A 23,931-nucleotide genomic window follows, 5' to 3' on the forward strand; every position below is an offset into this window, starting at 1 on the left:
TACCTAACATTTTGACATTTATGTATATAGAAACTACATATTCTTTACATATTATAACTTTACGTTCTTTACATATTATTTATTTCAGAGTTTATGCTTATGTTTACTTTATTGCATGCCTATTTATTAAATAAGTATTTTATATTTTTAATATACATCAAACTTTATTGGAATTCAGTGTTGACAGCAAAGTAAGAATTTCATTGTAGATTGACATTAACTAGTTCATTACCTGCCTATTATTATGATGTTAATTAAGCGTGTTTATTTGTAGAATGTATGACCTTATTCTACATTCCAAATCCTACCGGTACCTAAACCCAACTACTTGATTGCTAACTATTATTCATTCTTTTTCCTTCGGTTTAGATCCTTATTTATGAGGGGTTGCAACAGCGGAATGAACCGCCAACTATTTCAGCATATGTTTTGTGCAGCGGATACCCTTCCAGCCGCAACCCAGTACTGGGAATCACCCATACACTCTCATATTCACACACCTAGTGGTTAATTTTAGTTAAACAAATTTACCTATAGCACAGGCCTTTGGACTGTGTGGGGAAACCGGAGCACTGGAAGAAAAACCCACGCCAACACGGGCAGAACATGCAAACTCCACACAAAAAATGCCAACTGGCCCAGTCGGGACTCGAACCAGCGATCTTCGGGCCCATATAGCAAATTTTCTCTGGTTCAGCTCTGACCCACACGATCAGGTTTTGCTTGGCCCACATGCCGCAGTGAATTACGGTCCATGACTGGACCAAGTTTGGCTTCCAGACAAGGGCCAAACATGAATCATATCTGGGCCAAGTCTCAGCCATGTTAATAACTTATAACTGGGCATGAATTGGGCCAGATAGGTTGGTGTGTCTCAATTGCAATGAAATTGATAAACCCATGAAGCATTGCTTTTAAAGTACACTACCAGCATGCTTTTTAAAAAAGTGACCTCATTGGTAGATTTTTTTTTCTTTACTCAGTTTTTTTTAATGTATTTTAAATGTGAGCCAAACTTACCACATATAATTTTTTAACATATGGTCCAAACACTACATTTTACATCTGGCCTAAATCTTGTGTGCCGCCTTAAAAACAGTGTCACCTCTGCCAAACCCAGGCCATATTTGGCCCACATGCTATATGCCAGTGCCAGATGAATGCCTGTGCAAGCTTTATGTCAAATCTAGGCCAGAATTCTCTGCTACCTGGGTGCTGTGTGGCGTGACAGTGCTAACCACTGAGCTGTGCCACCTTTGCTTACAATTAAAAAGCAGCAAATCAGTATTTCATTGATCTAAAAGTCTTAATAGTTTGCTGATAGATTCAAGATTTAATTATATGTCTTGTGAAATTAAAATACATTTTTTTCAGTTTGTCAGTTTTAAGGTTATCTGTTAGCTAGTGTGCTTTAAAACAGTGACAAAACTCGCATTTAGAAAACACAAAACTGATATCATCCAAAGCTTGCTGTTTGTCACTTCCGGCTAAATTGTTCAATGATTTCCACATAGGTCAGTTTCTCATCAAATCTTGACCAATCAAACGCTCTCTAGTATCTTACATGCCCCACCCGCTTGAAGATGCTTCGCGTGTGCTTTTCATTTAATGCGCTTGATCTCAACCACTCTGACTGGCAGAGCTTTCGAAAAACAAAACACTATTGGCTGAGAAGGAGCTACATGTCACACCCTCGCTTAATTTTTTAGTTGAGATTATGTCAAACATCGAAAAAAAAGTGCACATTTCAAAGCACTTCACAGAATCTTTAATAGTGCCAATTGATACTTAAAGTCAGTGTGAAAGTTTATTTTGCTAGCACACATTAATAGCAAGTTATTCCACTGGAAAAAAGGTTTGTTTTTTTAATCTTCGATCAAAGTCTGGGCATTTGCTTCTGTGTTTGGAGTGGTAGTTCTTCACTGATGATAGATTGACGGCCTCAGCCACAGTATTCTTAACCACGCCCCTCTTACTGTTAGTTTGCTAAGAGGGAATGATGCACATAAAGAAAGCCCCGCCCCCTACTCAATATTCCATTTCAGTTGGAAGTAAATCAGTATACTGAAATAAAAGTCTCAGCAACCTCCAGTTTATACTTTAAAGTGCTTTGTATTTTGTAAATCAAAATTTATAATGTCTATTTTGCTATGTCACATTGTTATTCTTAAGGTGAATAATTAATCCGTGCAGGTTAATCTACTGAAAAAAAAATTGTTTTGTGTGCAGGCTACGTAAATTGTATTCGCATACAGAGCACGGACATTTTCTCATTCACCATCGTTTAGTTGTTGCAACCCTATTACCAAGTGTATTCCTTTAGAGCACAATATCTTAATATTTGTATGCTCCCTGTAGGCACAGGACGTCAACATGATGTCATATTGACATTGTACCCCAACGTTGTGGGATGTTATATTTTGTTATCCGGTTGACGCCAGAACCCAATGTCAGGCCGACGTCAATATCCAATGTCTAACCTAAAATCAAACTAAAATCAACCAAATATAAACGTCTAATCATGTACACCTGGACGTTACCACTATGACGTCTATCAAACGTTGGATTTTGGTCACTTTCCAACACAGCCTAAAATCAGATATCAACCAGATATCAACGTAATTTGACGTTGTTATTGGACGTCAAAATAACGTTGTCCTTAGACGCTAGCTAGACATTGAATTTTGGTCACCTGACCTCATGACCTTAATCTAACCTAATATTAGCGGCTTATGATGTTATGTGCCTGCTGGGCTTTGGTTGCATCCTGATTTCTCAACAGTCTTCTAAAATCATCAGACTTTTTTGGCTCTGTGAAAGAAAAACAAGTCCTGCAGTAATGTTTATTTTTTGTGAGCTCCACATCTTTGCTTGGAGCCTGTCAACACAATGAAACCAACTTGCTTTAAGTCTGTCAGAAAAATAAATACAGCTTTTACAAGATGTCCTCGCCTTTTCGGGGCCTGTATTTGGTTTCATACCGAACGATCAAGGAACCAAGCCTTTTTCTTTTCATTTTCCCACAGTGGTTGGATGAAGGGCCACTGAATTTGAGCTTGCATTTATAACTCTTGTCAGACTGGGTACAATCACAGAGGTCACAGTGGTTTAGTGTACTCAAACACTGCTGTTTAAATGGCCACAGACGACACTGGCTGCTCTCTGTCCAGACAGAACTTTGCTGGATGGATGGCACATTAAAGTGGTCCTATTATTCTAGTTTAAATGCTCCTAATGTTATAGAGATCTCCTACAAAAGGTTAACATCAGTTCAAGGAAATCAGCAAATGTCTATGGGCAGCCAGTAAATACTATAAGCTGAAGATTTTTCTTTTGCAAGACAATAAATCCATCAGTTGTATGCTTTGACCTTTCCTGCTATTGAAGTTAACATCTGAAAATACACTAAAGCCAAACCTATTACAATCATTCATTCATTTTGCTTCAGCTTATTTCCTTTATTAATCAGAGGTCGAACCACCAACTTATCCAGCATATGTTTTACACAGTGCATGCCCTTCCAGCTGCAACCCAGTACTGGGAAACACCCATACACTATTATTCACACATACACTTCGGACAATTGAGTTTATTCAATTCACCTATAGAACATGTCTTTGGACTGTGGGGGAAACAGCAGCACCAGGAGGAAACCCACGCAAACACAGGAAGAACATGCAAACTCCACACAGAAATGCTAACTGAGAAATATATTAATTAAATAGTCAATTTAGAGAAAAAAAAAGTCTGGGCAGTTTAAAGATTTTGAATTATTTGCCCTCCATTAGATGTCTTCTTTCAGACTAGGAAATATACCAATGCATATACCAATGATCCAAAAATGTAACTTGTTATTTTTTGTGTGATACTTCATCTATTTGCGTCTGTAAATTTCAATTTCAATGCACATCTTTGAAGTCTGATCTTTAAAGTTCTCATGCATAACTTCAATAGCACTCGACATCAATAGCACTTACACAAACATTACACCGCTTTTGAATACTGGGACCACACGCGCGCACACACACACACACACACACGCACGCACGCACGCATCTTGTGAAAAATATAACCACAGCTACTTACACTTTTAGGCATAGGTGACTTTTTTGTAGATTTTTATTTTTTTATTTAACAAATTGTGTAGTTAAGTGACAGGAACCTTCAAATCTCATATATGCTATTCAGTGGCGTAAAGTAACAAATTACAAATACTTAAACTACTGTATTTGAGTAGTTTTTCTCAGGAATTGTAATTTACTAAGAAGTTTTTAAAATGTGTACTTTTACTTTCCTTTGAGTACATTTTAGTGCTATATTGATACTTTTACTTCACTACTATCCTTCAATCTGCAGTCTCTACTTAATTTTTTCTTGTCTATGGGGGTTAGAAAATTCAGTCCTGTGATTCCTGTTCAATCGAATCGCACATAAAGGGTAAATTGCGTGATAATGAACAACCTCAAGACATGGGCGATTTATAATTTTAGCAAACGGTTTGGAAGCATTAAAAGTGTCCAAGAAGATTTCCAAAATCTTAATATGCATTGACCCAGAGACTGTTTCTGATGAGAAAATGATGGATGTTTACTGTATGAGGACTGAAATGGCCTTAAACACCCAGCAGGCACAAGATGTCAACATGACGTCAGATTGACGTTGTACCTCAACGTCGTGGGAACGTTGCATTTTGTTTGGAAATAAAATTCGGGTTGACGTCAGAACTTAACGTCAGGCCGACGTCAATGTCCAACATCCAACCTATAATCAATCAAATATTACCGTCTAATGATGTTACAGCTTGACGTTGTGTAGATGTTACCACTATGGCGTCTATCAGACATTGGATGTTGGTTGCCTTACCTGACGAATAAATGTCAGTATTTGACATCAATATGACGTTGGTTTAAGATGTTGGCTCGACATTGGATTTTGGTCACTTTATAGCACAACCTAAAATCAACAAAATATCAACGTCATTTGACGTCGTCATTGGACGTCAAAATAACGTCCTTAGACGCTGGCTAAACATTGAATTTTGGTCACTTGTCATCACAACCTAAATCTAACCTAATATTAACGTCTTATGACTTATGGCACTTTTACTTAAGTATGATTTTTCAGTACTTTCAGTACTCATTTACTAATGTTAATAAACTATTAGAATTTTTTATCCATAACCTACGGAAGATAAAAAATGTTTTTTTTTTTTTAACTCATAACATATTTAATATATAATTATTATTTAACAGTTACATAAAACAACAACAACAACATGCAAATAAAAAGCCATCAGCCTTTCAATTTTTTTCTTTCATTGGATTGCAACCCCTGGGGTTATTATGATTAAGATTAATGTCACAGCTGTAGCGTTAGCTGCAGAAGATTGATTTTACGGCAGAATGTTAAACTTTGACATCTTTTATGACACACGCATACATTAAAAATAAAGCCCACGACTGAACACAGAGGATGTTCTCCAAGTGCAGTCTTCCAAATTATACAAAGAATAGTCTTGTGCTGTAAACATTGTGCCCACCAGTCTTAAGTGAGGTTAATATTAAATTAAACAAATGAATAATATTTATAAAAAATGATATGCTTGTTAGACTGTTGCACTTTTTTGTGTTGTCAATATGCTCGTACACTGAAAAAAAATGAATCTGAGAAGATTCCTTGGATTTACTCTTTTTTTTTACGTGAAGTGACTGTAAACAATTTATTTGAGCTGAATTTAAACAAACAAATTAAGTTGAATTTTATTACATTTAATTTGTTTGTTTAAATTCAACACAACTGAATAGTTTGCAACTGTTTTGCAGACATCATTTTTTTTCTGTGTATTTATATGGTTCCTATTGGTGTGTGCTCCATTGTGTGCAATATTTGTATGCTTATTACCACCTCCGAGCATAGGGGGGGTTGCGATCGCTGGAGTTGTTATTTAATGGGTTGCCTGCTTTAGACTGATTTAACATGCTTTCTGAGGCTCTGGATTATGTAATGATATTTAAATGATGTTCATTGTTTTGCACATATTAATTAATGACCTCAGAGTGTCATCTGGTACCAAAAGTATTAATTTTGCATTGTCTGAATGTGTATTTTTGACTCTTAACATGCTGGTAGTCATTGATTTGCCTTTTATCAATCACAGAGAAGGGAGAAGCCTAAGGGTTAGTAAATTAATAGCAAATTATACTTTTAAAAACGATGTCTTCAAGAATATTTATTAAAATGTTATGTTTAAAATTCATTCATTCATTTTCCTTCGTCTTAGTCCCTTTATTCATTAGGGGTCGCCACAGCGGAATGAACCGCCTATGTTTAAAATGCAGTAATTATGCAAATTGAATTTACACAAACTATATGCATTTCTAGAATACAAATCTACATTGAGTTTAGACAGAATCAATGTTTTTGATGTTTTCAGGGGGTTTTACAGAGATCAAGAATACAATGTTATTTAAACAAGTTCATAATCATTCCCTTTAGATTAGAATAATGTGTTATTTAAAACTATCTCATAATCTCACCCTTTAGATTCAAATATAAACAGGAATAAAAAGTTATAAAAAACAAGTTCATAAACAAACCCTTTAGATTAGGAATAAAAAGAGGAGTCCCAAATCATGAACGACCTTGCCTGATGACGTCAATTTGAGCAATCCAATAAGATTAAACCGTAGAAACGCACCGCCTATTTCTGCCAAAAGTAGAGGGTGTGTACAAAGCAGCGTTCTCTTTCTTTACCGCTTTATTGTTTCAGCGAAATACACAGGAATACACTGAGCATAAACTGGAAGTAAATCTTCATCGACTTGCAATCTAATATCATTTAAAACGGGATTGTTCACACGCAAGAGAAATATTCTCGTTGGATTTGTTGTGGTCCCCCTGTTCTGCTCCATAGGGTGGGCTCGTCCGTCTCTCTGGCATTAGCGCCTTTCTGCTGCTGCAGTATGAACGGATTCTCACAGGCGGGCTGAGTTGGAGCACGCTTATTGTCGGTTAAAATGTTTTGCGCTGGTTTGACATTTTGGGAACGATACCAGGACGGACACGTGGAATAATATATCATGCCGTCGATTTAAAAGTGGTTTTGGGGAAGTGCACGGAGGAAAAACGCGTCATTTTCTTATTATAGGATCCATGAAATAAAGGTAAGCACCGACTGCGGTGATTGTTGTTCAGAATCAGATACTTTGCTGACTGGAGCAGGGAAGTTCATTTCAGCGAACCGGTTCTTTTGAGTCGTGGCAAAAAGATTCATTGTTTAACTTGTTATTTTTGATTGTTTTATTATTGTAAATGTTCACTCTAATGTGTCTCAGTTTAGATTACAGTAGCCATATTTCACCTAAGAATAGTAAAGTGGTAAACCTAAATATAATTTATATGTGCATTTATTTGCTGTACAGTTTTACGTGTTTGAAATCTGTTCACTTCATGCAGCTCTCTTCTTTATGTGCTGATAAAATGATTGTCAAAAATATGTTACCACAAGGAAAACGTGATATTTCTGCGATTCAGTTGTTAAAAGTAACTAACGTAACGTTAACGTGCTTTTCTTCCCGTGTGTTATATCATCCGTTTTATAGACTGTTTCTTAATATCAGCTCAGTCATTGTCGGTTCATTTCAAATCAGACATGTTTGAAAGAAATCGTTTTCGGTTCATTGAGTCAAGAGTTGTTTACTGAAGAACCACTAGGTCCAATTCATTCTGTTTCTATAGTGAATCTGTTTTGTGTGTCGATTCTAGAGATCCGACCCAAAAGAACATCTCAATGCTGACACAGACATCGCAAACAGCGATGTGTTTACTTGATTAAACTCTCTGACTTGGATAAATGGTTAAATCCTTTGACACACTGACCAATATAAAAATAATATAACTATATTATTCTATTAAAGTTTAAATATCGTTTAATTTCATAACAAAATGTGAAATGGCTCGTGCGGTTCGTCATGTGGGCAGATTCCAGTGAACCGAGACGACGTTTGTTTACATTTTATGAAGACTTTCCTATTGATAGAATAGTTTCCCTGTAAACTAAATAGTTTTAATTTACTTACTCCGAAAGGGTTGCTATCCTGTAGTACTTTATTTCTTCTGTATTACACATCAAAGATTGAATGGCAACTTGAGTCACCATTCAGTCCCGTTGCACGTTTTCAGTTCAATGAAATCGAATGGTGACTTGAGATTGTCGTTGTTCCAAATATCTTGTGTTATACAGAATAAACTAGTCTCGAAATATTGTGGATTTAAAATTTTCAGTAAGACAATTTATTTTCGTCTTTAGTCAGTCAAAAGGTATAAAAAAGCAACACAAGCTGCTTTACTGCTTGTGCACAAAATATGAAATATGATATAGTGAATGATGCTTGTTTATTTAGATTGCTGCATTCCATACAGGATTCCTCTGGTGTTTTAGGGGAGAAACGTGTTGTCCTCGCTGAACTAAGTCATTAGTTAAGGTCACCATTGCATCATTTGGCTGTGATGTTTGCCCAAGACCAACATTAAGATAATGTAAACTTGACTTTGACTGAGACTCTAAAGTCTGACCTCTGTCTTCCTGACCTACATTTCCAATTTGTGCAAAAGCTTTTTTTCCCACCCCATGAAGACCTTGGTTCTGTGTGGCACTAATGGCTTTTATTGATCTGATCTTGATGCTTAACTCTGATGCATTGCAGTCATGCTGTTACATGCATTAGTATAGGCTAAGAGTTTTTTTTACTTCCTAATTTGTGCTTTAACATGGATTGTCTGATTTTATAATGGCACAAAGTGACTGATAATGTTCTGGCAGTTAATATCATGTTTTTTCTATAACCTGTCTGTTTCCTTTCAGCGAAAAACTAGAGAAAGTCTCTATTGCTGACTCGTCTCAAACCCATCTGATTATTTTGGCATGTTCGCCAGGCTTAGATTAGATTAGATGTTTGACTTTCTAACAGCAGCCATCAGTGGGAGAGAAAGGCTGTTTGTTTGTTTTTTTTGACCTGGGAACCAGACTTGAAAGCACTCTGCAGATCTACTCGACCGTGACCTGTTAAGTAACATTTACCAGTAAGTAGACTCAGTAGTTTACCTTTTTGGAGGTTCAGTGTGATGCATTTAAGAGCAAACTGGCAGGCAGTGAAAAGCATTATGCCATGGGCGCTGAGTTGGCCTTAAAAGGAGATGTCTGCAACTTTTGGCTTTATTGTTTAGAAAGAGGCGCTGCAGGGATTTATTGACAACATTTTGGATTTTCAAAATATGCTCTGCTTTAGACACATTGTAAGGGAGGTACCATGGAAATGGATAAGATTGGGAGCAAGTAAATTCTGCTTGTAATTGAATTCTGTTCATTTGAAATTGTTCATAACAAGTAAATATATGTGAGAAATTCTAGCATTACGTGACATTTGCTGTAAAATCTCAAAACATAAATTGACAGAGGAAGTAAATGTTAACATTATATTGAAACAGCAAGCCACAGAGTTGTGTGAGCAGAAAAATATAAATCTAAATTTTTTTTATATTTTAAATGAGGAAAATAAACATGCGTAATGAATGTGACGGAAAAGTCTGCAAGTTTACAGTAAAAACATACTTTGTAGAAATTCTGTGAATTAAACTGCACAACCCAAAAGAACCAATGCTAATCAAAAGGATAAGAGTTCACTATAGAACAAACATGATTGATTTTATTAGATTTTTACATTTTTGCGTTTATGAGGAAAAAGCTTCGTTATGGATGTGACGGATGTGAAATTGGCACTTTTGGAAAATCAAATATAATTCTTTGAAAACACTGACAGATACTTTTTTCAGTATTTTTAAAGCCCTGTAAACTACAAGCCTACACAAAAGACGCAGAAACGGTTTGTTATTTTGGCGAAAACTTAATGTTTTTCATGGCAAGGTTGACATATGGATGGAATTGCTCATGTACATCTTTTAAGAAATATTTGGTTAAGAAATAGCTAAGCACACATTCTAAACTTTCAACTGCATTTAAATACATGCTTTAATCCCCTTAATAATTCATTTGTTACTGGCATCTTAGCCAAAGCTATGTTCTGATGAGTGTAGGGCTGCACAATATATTGTTTCAGCATTGATATCGCAATGTGTGTCTGCAGTAGTCACATCGCAGGATGCGCAATTTTGAGTTGGGAACTTGGGATTAAAGCTAATCAGCATGACAATTGAGAGTACATGAGTTATGTGGAGTCATTGCAAAGTATAAATATAATAGATTCAAGCATTCAGGTTCAGAAAAAAGAACATTTGTAACTTTAATGAAGAATAAATTTACTGAATTAACACAGTGAACACTACACAGAGCTGGGTCAGTTGGCATTTCTGTGTGGAGTTTGCATGTTCTCCCCGTGTTCACGTGGGTTTCCTCTGGGTGCTCCGGTTTCCCCCACAAGTCCAAACACATGTGGTATAGGTGAATTGGGTAGACTAAATTGTCCGTAGTGTATATGTGTGAATGAATGAGTGTGTGTGGTCGTTTCCCAGTGTTGGGTTGCAGCTGGAAGGGCATCCATTGCGTAAAACATATGCTGGATAAGTTGGCGGTTCATTTCATTGTGGTGACCCCAGATTAGTATAGGGACTAAGCCTTAAAGAAAATGAATGAATGAATGTATTTGCTTATTTTTTATACATGACTCACACCCTTACAAAATCCCCCCAGTCCATCTTCAGCATGGGACGATAAGTGTTTTCAAGGTATACCGCGGTTTGGAAAAGTAAAGATTTTAAAACCGACAAAACTTTCTCACATTGCATTCGTGCCTGAGCACGCTTACGTCATCGATGATGCGCTGTTCAGTAAGAAGCGCTCTCGCTCAGCAGTGATTTCTTTAGTTATATTGTTTTAGTCGTTTCATATGCAGACAAGTAATCAAAATATTTAGCCGAATAGATCAGCAACTTTTGATGCTCATTAACAACCAAAGTCCTTGTGCTGCAGGAATTAGTAGGTTTGCTAGAGGTGCAGCTGTCGTACAGTGAGGGGTTTGCGTCTTGGATAATCTACGATAGTTTGTATTCATTAAACAGTAAGAATGATTAATAAATCCATATGAAACTGTCCCTTAAAAGTCATGTCTCATCTTCAGGTTTGGGCTCAAGTGAACCGCACTCTGGCACAGCTTTTCCAACTGGGCCAGATTTAGAGCACTCACACTTCTCAAACGATCCGGGAAATGAGCCTGGACACGATTTGGATAGCATAGTGTGAGTAGGCCCTTAAAAACAAATTATGACAATGTCAGATTTTTCCAATATTAAATGTTTATATTAAAGGGCACCTATGGTGAAAAATCTATATTTCCGGCTGTTTAGACAGACATATGTGTAGATATAGTGTATAGACCGTCATATTGGGGTGATATAAACACACCCAGTCCTTTTTTTTTTTTAAATTTAACAACATAAAAACTGTGCATCAATTGGAGCGGTTTTTAGACAGATGTAGGAATGCGGTCCCCCCGCCCACCGAATTGATTGACAGCTGTGAATTAACGTGTAAGGTCATAAAAGTTCACATAAAAGGTCATAGTAAATAATAAATAGGAACAGTGTAATTCAGTTTGTAGTGTTTAAGTTCAGTTCAAATTAGCTCAGTTCAGTGTGGTTTAATAATCACTACTGAGAGTCCAAGAAGTTCAAGTCCAAGAAGACAAGATCAAGGCACGTGGAAACTGTGGGCGTAAAGGACTAGCCTTACAGGCGCAGTACACAAAAACCGCTACCTGATGGTCAGAGCTATAAATTAGAAACTTATGAAAGATATAATAAATAATCTGATGGGTGTTTTGAACTGAAACTTTGCAGACACATTCTGGAGACACAAAAGACTTGTATTAAATCTGGAAAAAGGGGTAACCTGGTGCCCTTTAATCATAAACATCATCTAAATGATTTCACACCTGCCTTATTTAGTTTGGTTGAAACGCACTAGAGTTCGTTTTCCCTCTTGGTGCGGTTTGTTTGGGCAGGTGTGAATGTAGCAATCGCTCTCAGGTGCGCACCAAAAGCAGACCCAAAAAAAGTCTCGGTACGCTTTCATATGAACCTTGGAGCGGTTCATTTGTGGTGAGAACATGATCCAAACTAAAACAGATCCAACCACAAAAAGTACTGTGCCTTTTTGGATTAATCCACCTGCCGTGGTCCGTTGCCCTGTTCCATCTTATGGGGTGTGGAGGAAAAATATTTACTGACAGTGCCTCATGATACATTCTCGAAATGTATAGTTGGTCTAAAGTGATGTATAAGCAGCGACATTTTGTGTCTGCCGGTTTGTTTACTTGCGGAAGTTCCATTGGCATTTTCATGCATGTTGATTCTGACCAATCGAAAAGCAGTTTAGGAAATGCGTTCAATAACATCTGGCCAATGAGTGATGTGGATTTTGTCATATGACTGCATCTTGGTTCTTTTCAACAGTTTCGGACCAAAGCAATCAGTGTGGCGTGAAAAGGACCCAAAACGGTAGAAAAATGCTACAATGTAACATTTGTTGCCCTTGGTCCGGACCAAATGAACTGAACCACAGATGTGAAAGCACCCTTAGTTAAAAAATGCAGCATTGTTTAATCTCTAAATAGTTTGTGTGTTTAGTTTTGACTTTTTTCAGTTATGTAAAGGACTGCTGTAAATTTATAATTATAAAGGATTGTTTTGTGAAGAAGAAAAGTAATCAGGCACATTGCCCTCTCTTGTATTCTTTCTAATTTATGTGTGCTATTTGAGATGATATTTTAATCTACTTTTATGATTTGGTGGTTGTTTATGAGTGCAAACAATATGCTCAAGTTTTTTTTTCTGTCTGTGTGTGTAGATTCAGCAAACCAGCTTATATCACATGGTCTGATATATTGTTGTAAATGTTTAATGCATGTGGGTGTGACAGTAAGATGGTCAGTTTGTCTTGAGATTGACAGGGGATTCTTGAATCTCTAATGGAAAGAACAGCCGCTGCAGCTGCTCTGGCAGTAGCTTATTTAATTAAGCCTGTTTGAAATTAGGAGGTCTGTGTAAGCACTTTCTCTAGCTCACTGCATGCTCAACTGCCACTGGCTCTGTTGACTTTTGAACATCTCTGGAATCTAATGAGTCACGTAAGATGCCACAGACGTTCGTTTCCTGTGACTACATAAGTTCGGTTTGAAAATGTTTACATATGTACTTCTAGAATAATGGGAAAACATTGCTTTATGACATATTATAAGCTAACATTTGTGTAGCTGCCGTCAGAAGCAATTCTCATATATTACACTCTATAAACATACACTTTACAGTTTAAAAGTCAATCAATAGTTAAAATGTTCAGAGTAATTATTAGAATAAATAAGTAATGTATATTTGTTGTTAATACATGTTAATTCATTTAAAGTTATTCAACTAAAACTATAAAAAGGAGGGGGGAACCTAGTTTTTGTTACGTTTAGCTTGGGAATTAGTTCATTGTTGCAATCAAGATATTCTTCCGATGCACTACAAGTAGTACAGCCACAAGATGCTGTGCTAATAACACGTTTGAAACAAGTGGCAACCTCCCGCTCTCCCTCGGGAAGCCAATACGGAAGTAACTGAAACTGCAATTCATCGAAATTCCGCTAGTCCTGGCTCCATAATAGAGCAAGTTGCAATTGAGCCCACTGTTATAATGGCCAACTTTACAACAGAAAAAAAGGTGTTTACAGCCTGGTACAAAGAACGATTTTGGTTCATATAGCTATTATTACCCTTCATGACAACTGTGAGGGGGGTGAATTTTTTTATAACTCATCCATTTCCTTTATATTAGGTTATATTAAGTTTGCATAATTAAGGGCGTGGCCACTTGAGTGAGAGCTAGGTCTCGCTGGTCGCCGTCACTTCACCTCAGCTGAATCCGGCAGATTAGCCACTGATCTCGGCATATTCATCGTATTTTTGTGTTGTTTTATGTGGCTTTACACAGTCAGCTGCCTTTTGGACTTATTTCTTACAATTATCAGATGATATGGGATGCTGTGTGCACTTAGTTGTGCTCACAAACCATTCACGTGGCCTCGTTTCCCATGTGAGTAAAGTTATATACTTGTATACCATCTCTATAAATGTATTTGTTTTATTTAAGATCATTTATCATTAATATTTTTCTTTAGAGCTGTAAAGCTCTCCAGAATGTGACAGATTGATTAGCTGTAGGCTCTAGAACAGTCATCTGAAGCGTTATCATACAGTGTTATGCTGGAGTTCATCAATAGTCCTGCATTTGCTAACACACACTATATCTGAAGTGTTTGGAAGTATTTCGCGTTTTCCTCCTGTAGAAAAACGTCATAAGAACAATGTTTAGTGGCTCAATGGGTTACTACAGTGTTTTTAAAAGTCTAAACACTTTATTGATATAGTGTACAGCCAAGCACATGTGGTCAGAACACAAACGAGTCGCAGGTAATGAAGTATTAAGCGTTTCTCCCAAAGTAAAGTCTGTCTGCCAGGTCTAAGCAAAGTGCCAGCAGGTGTCTGTAGATCCGCTCACTCTCCGCCTCTTTGCCCTTGTTTGGTATCCCGCCGTGGGTGCGATGACGCGCGAACAAAATGGCGACGGTTGGCCGCGCCTACTTGTAGCTTCTTTTGCAGTGTTCAGAAACCTATGGGTGACGTCACGGATACTCCGTCCATATATTTTACAGTCTATGGTTTGAAAGCATTAAGAAGTACAAAGAAGTTTGTTAAAGAGAAACTGTAACCCTTCAAGTTTATTCCTCTTGAGTTAGAGCGGCCAATGAGGTATGTCGTATAGTGTTAACGTATGTGAACATGTATGCCAATTAATGCCAATTAATGCCAATTAAGTGTATTTCCATACATGTTGAATGTGCACGTTATCCATTGGTTGTGTGTATTTTGTTCATTACGTGCAGCAACACCTTTTAAAGGCTTAATTTAAGTTTATGTATTTCTTTTCGTAGTTTTGACTGCATTGTTGGGACATAAAGGAATGCAAGGCTAGAATGTACAAGACATACTACAGACTCGTGTCCGAATAAATGTCAGTTAAAATCGAGAACGACTTGAGCCTTTGTTTCATCGCGAGGGGAGTAACAATTTGTGTTATGGACAAAACTTTTGAGAATAATGTAGTTCCTCATGAAATTTTAGAGTCTTGTGAAAAGGATGTTTGTGTAAGAATGAGGAATGTGCAGTTATGTTTTGCAAAATACCCATATGAGCTGAAGATGATCAATCAGTGTCACTGAAGACTTTAACAGTTTTTCTTTTTTGGTTAAAATCCAGACTAAGCCTACATGGCAACTATTTCAAATCAGCCTTGAACTTGGTTCTATCTGTCTTGCTTTGCAGTTCATTTCAGTGAAGTTTAAAGTTTAAAATTGACAAGCAACATTAATCCATGCAAACGCATCTTCAATGACATCATCTTACTACATTACTCTACATGAAGGTCAGGAAATGTGTGTCAGCTGACATGGTCAAGTAGCATGTGATTACACCCTAACAGTCTTTGCATAAGCGCTCTTCCTCAGTCTGCAGACCTTTCTGACCTGTATACATTCCAACAAGAGATCAGAGGTCTGAGATTAGATTGGATATCAGATGCATTATTTTAAAAAAGATGATGTAATTCATGCACATGCGCAGAATGATCATAACGGATTTATGATATTAAGTAGGGCTGCACAATATTGGAAAAAAACATGCATTGCGACATTTCAATATTCTGTAATTTATGTTACGATTTTTCTCAAGATAACTTAATCATTTTAGATGGGAGTGTGTGAAATATAATCAACAAATAACAAGCAGAATAAAGTACACTTAAATCCTGGTTGCCTTAAATTTTTTAGCTGAATCAAATGAACCTTATGAGTCCATTGAACTTCAATAATGTTAAACGGAGGTAAAACAGCTTGTGTAATTTATAAAATTAAGTTAGAACTTGATTAACTTAATTTAATAAGTTACAATAACTTAAAACATATGCTGTCAGGACTAATTGATCATGTAATTTTTTAATAATAAAAATAATCTTCATTGTGTAAATAATTAAATACATTTATTCTTTGTTAAAGCTACACTGTAAAAGGGACTGGGTTCTACACAATTCCTTCATGTTGTCCCAACACAAATTGACTAAGTTAACTTAATCGTTTTTGCAAATTTAAGTGGATTAAACATAAAACAGTTCATTTGTCCCTAAAAACTTCAGAATTGTGTTGTTTCAGCTCATTTCAAATAAGTAGTTTGAAAAAGCACCAAATGTCATTTTTAGAGTGCATAAGCATAATAATTCATTGTATCCAAATGCTTTAAACTTGCTTAAAATGTTTACACAGGCCTTAAAAACACAAGCGATTGATAAACTTTCACTTTATTATGGTTAAACTAAAATGACTCAAATTCTCATTCAATCTCTCAATGTTCTGAACTGCTGTACCTGGTCAACTACAATTCTGATTCCACACTGCACGTCCTGCGAATCACACATTGCGATATCGATGCTAAAGTGATATATTGTGCAGCCCTAATATCAAGTCTTTGTTTTTTATTGTCTATAGTTAAAATATCCATTTTTTTTATCGCACATGAAACCTTTCTTCTGTGAAAGTGCTGTTTATTTAAGATTGATCATGAGAGCATTAAGTCTAAAGAGGTTATCAGATCATTTTAGATTTTTATTTTTACCACTTCAGCCAATTTTAAATGTCAAATTTACTACGTTTGGTTCCCTAAAAGTCATGTTTGCTTTAAGGGGATAATTGAACCAGAAATAAAAGTAATCTTCATTTAATCACCCTCATGTCTTTCAAAATCTTTTATGTAGTGTAAAATCTCCTTTTATTTATCATAAAATGAAAGAAGGCCACACAGGTTTGGAAGAAAAATAGAAGGTCATTGGCACGATTGTCATTTTTGCGTGAATTAACACTATGCTTGATTGTTTTTAAAGTTCCTCGGTTTTGCTCTTATCTTAAAAACAGAGAAGTAGCAGAAAACTTTCCCTGACAGTGTCAGTCTATTCCCCAGCATGCCTGCATGTCTCACTCAGATAAGATGTTGTTTAGCTAGGGTGCCACAAGCTCTGCCCACGTCTCACTTCTGAGCAACTAATAGCAAATGATTCTTCCTTCCTTTCTCTGCCACCTCCTCATCTACAGCTCCTAAGCGACCGTCACCACACATGCTGTTTATTTGGAAGAATCCAGAGAGACTCAATGGTGATTTCCTTCAGGACTCTGTAATACTGTCGTCTGTTCTGTTGCTTTTGGCTGTAAGTGTTGCTTTAGCCAATACTTTTGCGGTAATACTCTTTCATGCAGGAGTTTTTTGATTTACTGGATTTTTTGAGTCCGCTAACAACAATATGTTAGCAACATAAACGTATATCATATGAACAAAATTAAAACATCTGTTGTTTCATAATATGCTCTATCATTTGTGTGTTGGAAATGCAGTGTTTGTTTATGGTGATACTACTACTTCATTTGGATGACTTAGATTCTACATGTCATCTTGGAGATGCAGGCATGGCGAGAAACTTGCAAGCTTGCAAATTGTAAACATTTTACTTCATTTTATTTCTCAATATTTATGTTGGACCTGTAATCGTATGAAGAGTTTTTGAAGAGTTTTATAATTCATTAAATATTGATTTTATATTTCTACATTTTTAATCAGGCATTTGCCAAGGAGTTCTAAATAAAATATATAATACAATATGAGTATATACTTGGAAATAAAAATAAATAAATAAAAATTCCTTTCACATGGTGAATATAAATCAGGATTAGAAAGAGGTTTGTTGCCAAGTGTGTTTGCACAGACAAGGAATTTGTCTTAGTGATCGTTTCCAGCTAGAATAAAAAATTACAAACATATTTCAATTAAATTCATCTCTATTTCTACACTGTAAACCCCAAAAAGTTAAGGTAACTCAAACCATTTGAGGAAACCGTTTGCAACAGACCATTTTAGTAAAAAAAACGAATCCATTTGAGTAAACGAAGCAATTTGAGCACAGTAAAACCCAATAAATGAAGAGAACTCAAACCAACTAAGTACTGTAAAACCCATAAGTTAAGGCAACTCAAACCATTTGAGGAAACCGAATTGCAATAAACCATTTGAGTTCAACTAATCTATATGAGTACTGTAAACTTACTCAATTTACGTTGAAGTAATGAGGTATTTAAATAACTCATTACCTTCAACACAGAGTTCAAAACTCTTAACATTCAATTTCATTTGATAAAGTTGACTGTTGGGTTTTATAGTGTATAACACTTTTGCAATGTTGATTGTGTCAAAAGTGCTTAACAAACATGGATGAAGTCTAGTAAATTCAGTTCAGCTGAAGTTTACTTTAGTTCAGTGTAATGTGTCACTGCTGAAAGCTGAAACACTGAAGAGCAACTCCACTGACGTGAATTTAGCTTTAATTCACTTATAGTGCATGTCTTTGGACGTGTGGGGGAAACCGAAGCACCCGGAGGAAAGCCACACCAACACGGGGAGAACATGCAAACTCCACACCGAAACGGCTACTAACCCAGCTGGGGCTCGAACCAGCGATCTTCTTGCTTTGAGGCGACAGTAGGGCTGTGCGATTTGGGGAAAAGATCTAATTGCAATATATATATTTTTTCCTCTTCGTCCCATGATGTCCATGCTTTCCTGTTGTTTGCTTTATTGTGGCCATTCCGCATAGTTTAGTTACACAATTCTGATTGGGCACAATGAAAGTTTGCTCACTCAGTTGACTAGTAAGACTGTCACAAACAGATAGCAGTCACACGTTTGCTCTGGGTGTGGTAAAGTATATAATACACATATATTTCATAGCAGCCCCTTGCGATTTAGCTAATCTCAATGTTTCAAATCGTGATTGCAATTCTATTTCGATTAATCGCACAGCCCTAGGTGTCGACAGTGCTAACTACTGAGCCACCGTGTCGCCATTCTGGAAATTCAAATTTGCAATATCATTAAAAAGACTCTGATATGACCCCTTTAAATAGCCAAAGTGCTATTTTAGTCTCATGACAGATTTGTGAAACATTGGTTTGGCTCTGCAGTAATCTAAATGAGTATCATTTAATATGGACTTCAGAAGCATCTTATCTCAAAAAAGGGTGTACTTATTTTCCTGGCTCGAACCTTTATCCTTTGCGTGATGGGAAACGCTCCTGTTTTGACCTCTCTTGAGTCACTGTACTTTTCACCTTTGCTTTGTTTTCATGAGCGCTTTTGGGATCGTAATATTGAGCCAGTCTTCCTTTTAAGATCAGTTTTCCATTACTTTTGCCGTTGTCCTCTCGCTGACTCCACGAAAGAAGCTTTTATTCCACCCTTCACCTATAGTTTGTGAAATCGCTGTTGGATTATAATGTAATTCAGTATGTGTCTATTTTCCTTTTAATGAAAGTCCATTGAAGTGCTTCATCAGCCTGAGAGTTTTGGGTTACAGGCCTATTGAAGACCATTTTGTATTCCATTCATGCTTGGAGTCCACCCTTTTCCTCTGCTCGGCTGGCGCAAGCTGCTGATTTCAGGCCAGTTTTGCATGTTTTTGCTCCCCCTTACAATGTTTGAGGTTAGGATTTGAACCATGGAGGTTGTTCCTCAACCAGCGCAACAGTTGAAATCTATCCTTGGTCTCTTGGCGTAGTTGAAGGTGGCGAGAGATCACAGATGTTGGAGTAATGTAAACGGCAAAGAGGAAGGGTTTCAAACTGCAGACATTTGGCCAAAATATATTTATTGCAGTTATATTTCTATGTTGTTATTTTCAAGAGCATAATAATGTGTATAGACACATTTCTCCGTATGTTTTGCTCTTTGTTTGCAGAAGATGAGCTGTCAAACCAGTATGACTGTTGCTTCTGATGAACTCCTGGTTTTCTGTTTGAAGTAGTTAGGTACACATTGCACTGTGTCGAATGAAGGTGTTAATCATAGGTAGGTCTTGATACATTTTTGTTGTGAAAGAATTACTGTAATTATTATATATAATTACAAGATGGAATCTCTGAGATCAGCAATATTTTGCTGGTTACATCCATTGAAATTTTCTCTGTGGCTGCTATTTTAACTTTAGTTGCTCTAACATAACTAACAAAGGCTCAAAAGCGGGCTTCAGTCTACATTTTTGAGAGTACAGAAATTGAATTCAACATGTTTGACTGCAGTTTCTGGGTAAATCGAAGGCGATGGGGCAGTATGACACCAACAATATTTATGCCTATTCAAGCTTATGATATTTATAAGGATATGCTATTGGTGAATAGATTATTTATGGAATACAGAAGGATTATGAACATGCTTTTATTTTCACAACACCAAATAAAGACCACAAAACCATTGATTTGTAATCAAACAAGTTTTCGTCTTTTACATTTACATTTAGTCATTTAGCAGACGCCATTGTCCAAAGCGACTTACAATTGAAACAACACTATATCTCCATTAGGGTTGTCACGATACTGGAATTCGAGACCAATCGTTACTGAAATTTAAAAAACGTCCATTTCCCGCGAACATTTGAGCACTGTGGAGCACGTTCTTAAACGGCGCTGATTTGCCATAGTGTTCACGTACTCAACAGAATGACTGTGATTGACCGTGAAAATCATCAGTCCATCGAACTCGCCGTTGTTTACTGTGTTTAACCACATATACAGGGATTCTGGAGCATTTTAAAGCCGCGATTCATCAGCGGAAAAAAAATAAATAAATAAATACTCCAGTATCCCTGTACATGTTACAAGCAGTAAACAGGTGAGTTCAGTGAATCGATGACCTTTATGGCCAATCACAGTCATTTCTATTGAGCACATGAACATGATGGCAAATCAGCGCTGTTTAACAACGTGCTCCACAGCGCTCAAATGTTTGCGGGAAATGGACGTTTTTAAAATGTCAGTAATGATTGGCATCGAATTCCAGTATTGTGACAACTCTAATCTCCATATAGACAACTTTTTTCTAGTGTTGTAAGCTTACCTTGTACAGTGTTTACTTGTGATGCAGAGCACTCAGGTTTGAGTCCAGTGAAGCACGGTTCGACTAAAGAGTAAAATAATGCTAAAACTTTGCTGTTACATTTGTTTTTGAAAATTGGTTTGGTTTAGGGAAGGGTTTAGATCAGTGATTTGCTAGATGATCTGACAAGCAGAGCCTTCAAACAGGCATGTACAAGAAGGATGTGTATCTAAAACATTTCAAATCACACCTTAAACACTTTTCAGATTCCAGTGCTTTCCACACAGAGTTTACTTGATAGGGCCGTCCAGGTATCTTAACGGCCGCCCAAGTATATTTGGTGATGACGCATGAATAATACTATTATTATCATCCGTTTACACTTTTGTATCTTCCTAAGAAAGCCAAACATTGGCGATCGATTAACTAGTGAAAAATCTTCTCTCTTTTTGCACGTTTCCTACTGCTGTTACTGTGTGTGCGAGATCTGTCAACACTCACACAGACAGTCACGTGCTCTGCAGACCCATCACAGAGATGTGCCTTTTACACCAAATGCGTCCAGCCGTAGTTTCTGAATCTCCTAAAATGTCTGGGATTTGGGTTTTACTTTCACTTTCTAAAGTTGCTGTTATTAGAATGCATTTTTGCATAACCATTTCGCAGCTGACTGTATGCGCACAACTACGAGAGAAACATTAAATGATTAATTATTTAATAAACGACCCAGATAAACTTTACTATGTACTCGGAGAGAACAAAATTACATCTTTACTGGCTGCAAAATATTTGTACACCATTAGAAATTGTTAATTAACTGATTTTCCTTGTTTAAATTATCTACACTTTTTATTCTTGTAATTATTATAATTTTGAACAATATTGTCTTTTTTTATACTTTTTTTTCTGTTATTCATTTCTCATTTGCTGTATATTTTATTAATTTAATTATGTTATTATATTACATACTTTATACACATCTAAAATGCTTTGAGAGAGAGAGAGAGAGAAGCTTTTACCTGTCAGTGGGTGCACATGCCTTGTATATAGCTTAAAAGTAAGATACAGTGGATTTCTTTTATTTCAACAGCCTTTTTAAAATAACTTTCTTATTGAAACGAAGAGGTGTATAACTGTGTCATAATAAATAAAAATATAGTTAAAAATCACTATTTATTTAGTTGTTGCATGTAGTTGACCATTGTTGACCATGCTGTGGGTAAAAGGTGTGTTTCAATCCAGCTACCACCGCAAGTAAATTTCACGCCTGTGGGAAGCACTTTGCAGCATTTTCAAGCGAATTTGTCATCTGAAACTTGCAACATTGTTCTTGGGGCAATGTATTTTATGGTAAAAATGCAGATTGGGGCACCTATATTTCCAATGAGCCTGGGCTGAACACAATATCAAAATTCAATCTACTAGGAACACCACAATAGGAAAATGTAACTCATATCTCTGAAAATGTAGATAAATGTAGACAAAATAATGGAAGTGAGGAGATTATACAAATTATTTCCAAATATCCCCAATCCAAAAAAAATCAAGTCGTTTTGACAAGCTATCAAATTGTATTGCAAATTACATTAATTAGTCAGTAAAAATCTGTGTTTTCATAAAGTTTCTGAATTTAAGGTAATTTTTAGTTGTTAATTTTGATTGGGACAAGAATCATAATTATTTATTTATTTATTTTTAGACTTTTTTTATGATTATGAACTTTGAAGCTTCAATACAACAATACTATTATCTTCAAGTCTTTGGCTTTGTCTTTATCTATGCAAAATAAAAACATTTTTGTTGCATAAAAGTAAGCCAGATAACTTCTGTATGAATGTGATCACTATTTTGACCCTGTCGTTGGTATGGTTGTTTTCATATCAGGGAACAGCTGTTTGTCATTGATTAACTTGGGTAAAGCCTAGGTTCTTGCAGGTCTGGGTCAGCGACGTTCATGGCCTTGTATCTTTGCTGTCTGGAGTCTTGTTTACCCTGTGAGTCTGGGTTAACCCCACCCACAGCGTGTGGGATTAGATCAGCATGCCGTATTCACGGGATTACACTCCTGTTGTCTGTCTCTGAGAGCAGGCCTCTGTGCACAGTCACGTACAGTAACAACTGCTTCTGTTTGCTCAGATGACGTGTGATGATGACACATGCTCATTTCCTCAGCCAGCTTCAGTCTGAAAAGCCTCTCTTGTTGTGTAATTCATATTTGTTATGAAGTAAATTACGTTATTGATGTTTTTTTTTAGTCCTGAACAGAGACATTAAATTGCTTTTATTTTTTGTTTCTTTATTGCAGTACTAGTGCAAATGTTTTCCATTTTGGATGAGTTTCGTGAATGGGAATTCTATACAGCAGTGTTTCTCAACCATGTTCCTGGAGGGCCACCAGCTCTGCACATTTCTAATGTTTCCTTAACCAAACACACTTGATTCAGATCATCAGCTCATTAGCAGAGACTGAAAGACCTGTAATGGGTGTGACAAAGGGGACATCCAGGAATGTGGTTGAGAAGCACTGCTTTGCAGATTTCCCATGGAATTTTCTGGAAAATCATGGAATTCTAAAATTCCTTTGGCCAGACGTTGAAACATTTTATATTTGTATGTTTTGTTCATTTTGATCAGGGAATTTTGGTTTGTCATTTAAAATTTTTACTTGATGTGTTTTTGCTGTACTGTGTTTGTTTTTAATCATGTTGTTTCACTTGTTTTGCCTGTTGTTATGGTTTGGTTATTTTTCACTGCTGTTTTATTGCCTTTCCCACATGGCAACAGATATTGAAATGCAGTCACTAGGCTGTACCTGTTAAATACTGTCATTGGCTGTTTTTTGTCGTGATTTGCAGCCTAAAATGACAGATTTGTTTTTTGAATGAGAGATTTTCTCAAAGTCTGTGGCAATATTTTTTT

The 23,931-nt window shown here is 36.5% G+C and overlaps 1 protein-coding gene across 3 annotated transcripts in view; it reads left to right on the top strand.

Annotated features, from left to right (window-relative positions):
• The first annotated feature begins 6,856 nt into the window (after positions 1–6,856).
• Positions 6,857–23,931, top strand: part of mical3a (microtubule associated monooxygenase, calponin and LIM domain containing 3a) — a 143,379-nt gene continuing 126,304 nt past the window's right edge. Inside the window, exon 1 of one of the 3 annotated variants that reach the window (XM_056478611.1) lies at positions 6,857–7,163. The gene's annotated coding sequence lies outside the window, so the exon portion shown is untranslated. The remainder of the gene's footprint in view (positions 7,164–23,931) is intronic. The other 2 variants (XM_056478612.1, XM_056478610.1) reach the window with 2 other exon arrangements.

Source organism: Danio aesculapii, chromosome 18 (assembly GCF_903798145.1).
Source record: "Danio aesculapii chromosome 18, fDanAes4.1, whole genome shotgun sequence".
NCBI lineage: Eukaryota > Metazoa > Chordata > Actinopteri > Cypriniformes > Danionidae > Danio > Danio aesculapii.